Genomic DNA, 2,352 nt, shown 5'->3' on the forward strand with positions numbered 1-2,352 from the left:
CCACGCTTAGAATTTGTTATCAACAGTTTTCCGGTTCAAGAGTCCAGTGTTTATTGAAATTTATGGTCACACGTGGAAAGTGCATGACTAAGGAGACGAGACTAGACTCAAATGTTTACGATGCATCTAATATTGCACAGCTGATATCTCCTTAATCTAGGAGAAACTCGACGGTGGGAACATTTTTATCGTTCACAGATGTGTGCAGCCGAAATATTCCTAACATCGAGGGGGTCACATTCCCCGGTCACAGAAGATAATTTGGGTTTCAAAAGTCGCTTCTATCACTGAGATAATTGAATGACGACGTAAGAAAATGAATTTAAATGAATTTTCTGACGGATGTCACAAAACAATTCCGTGTGTAAAAAAAATGCACTGATTGTATGTATTTCATGTATTCCTTATTTGAGGTTAGAAATCCATTTTTAATTCTCGTGAATTTTTTCCAAAAATCAGATAAAGATTCTGATGTCCTAACATCAACTTGAAGTACTCTCTCACCATCGATAATTTTTCACAATTCCGGGAGGGATGGGTGCAACTGCACACAGTCAACTGAACACATCCGCAACCAAAGAGGATAGACCTGAGTAGAGGCCCGGATCGGGGGGTTTGACTGACTCCAAAAATGTTAGTTGGTACCCCACGGGAAAGGCGGCGTCCCGGTCGAATTGTCGGTAAATGTGAGTCGGGTGCGTGAGTAACTCGGCAGTAGCAGTTCTGCTGTGACAGGGACAGGTTCGGAGGGGGACTTTTGTCCTCCTTGTACTCAATGTTTACTTTATGTTTTTCAGTTGATTTATTCGCCGACTAATTAATATTAAGGGATGAAACAAAGAATGTTCAATGGAGAATTAAATTCCCCATCCATCAACCCCCGTTTCATCTCTTAATCTCTGTAATAAAAAAATAAAAACTGCGACGAAAGTCGCGGCGCTATGAAAAACTCAATGGTTTCTCGGCGCAGTGACTCCCGACAACTCGCCCGCTAATTAAAAAATCGTATCTCTGCTCCTAATTAACATTAAGGAATGAAACCAATGCTGTTCGATGGAGAATTAAATTCCCCATCCTTCAACCCCCGTTTCATTCCTTAATCTCTGTAATAAAAAAATAAAAACTGCGACGAAAGTCGCGGCGCTATGAAAAACTCAATGGTTTCTCGGCGCAGTGACTCCCGACAACTCGCCCGCTAATTAAAAAATCGTATCTCTGCTCCTAATTAACATTAAGGAATGAAACCAATGCTGTTCGATGGAGAATTAAATTCCCCATCCTTCAACCCCCGTTTCATTCCTTAATCTCTGTAATAAAAAAATAAAAACTGCGACGAAAGTCGCGGCGCTATGAAAAACTCAATGGTTTCTCGGCGCAGTGACTCCCGACAACTCGCCCGCTAATTAAAAAATCGTATCTCTGCTCCTAATTAACATTAAGGAATGAAACCAATGCTGTTCGATGGAGAATTAAATTCCCCATCCTTCAACCCCCGTTTCATTCCTTAATCTCTGTAATAAAAAAATAAAAACTGCGACGAAAGTCGCGGCGCTATGAAAAACTCAATGGTTTCTCGGCGCAGTGACTCCCGACAACTCGCCCGCTAATTAAAAAATCGTATCTCTGCTCCTAATTAACATTAAGGAATGAAACCAATGCTGTTCGATGGAGAATTAAATTCCCCATCCTTCAACCCCCGTTTCATTCCTTAATCTCTGTAATAAAAAAATAAAAACTGCGACGAAAGTCGCGGCGCTATGAAAAACTCAATGGTTTCTCGGCGCAGTGACTCCCGACAACTCGCCCGCTAATTAAAAAATCGTATCTCTGCTCCTAATTAACATTAAGGAATGAAACCAATGCTGTTCGATGGAGAATTAAATTCCCCATCCTTCAACCCCCGTTTCATTCCTTAATCTCTGTAATAAAAAAATAAAAACTGCGACGAAAGTCGCGGCGCTATGAAAAACTCAATGGTTTCTCGGCGCAGAGCGCTTCCCCATTAATTCGCCCGCTAATTAAAAAATCGTCTCTCTCCTCCTAATTAACATTAAGGAATGAAACCAATGCTGTTCGATGGAGAATTAAATTCCCCATCCTTCAACCCCCGTTTCATTCCTTAATCTCTGTAATAAAAAAATAAAAACTGCGACGAAAGTCGCGGCGCTATGAAAAACTCAATGGTTTCTCGGCGCAGTGACTCCCGACAACTCGCCCGCTAATTAAAAAATCGTATCTCTGCCACTAATTAACATTAATGAATGAAACCAATACTGTTCGATGGAGAATTAAATTCCCCATCCTTCAACCCCCGTTTCATTCCTTAATCTCTGTAATAAGGAAATTAATATT

At 40.8% G+C, this 2,352-nt stretch overlaps 1 protein-coding gene across 1 annotated transcript in view; it reads right to left on the bottom strand.

Moving 5' to 3' along the window:
• Positions 1 to 539, bottom strand: part of LOC107044011 — a 23,500-nt gene extending 22,961 nt beyond the window's left edge. Inside the window, exon 1 of the mRNA XM_015265736.1 lies at positions 505 to 539. The gene's annotated coding sequence lies outside the window, so the exon portion shown is untranslated. The remainder of the gene's footprint in view (positions 1 to 504) is intronic.
• Positions 540 to 2,352: the final 1,813 nt, after the last annotated feature.

This window comes from Diachasma alloeum, unplaced genomic scaffold (genome assembly GCF_001412515.2).
Source record: "Diachasma alloeum isolate Michigan unplaced genomic scaffold, Dall2.0 Dall_scaffold_00659, whole genome shotgun sequence".
NCBI lineage: Eukaryota > Metazoa > Arthropoda > Insecta > Hymenoptera > Braconidae > Diachasma > Diachasma alloeum.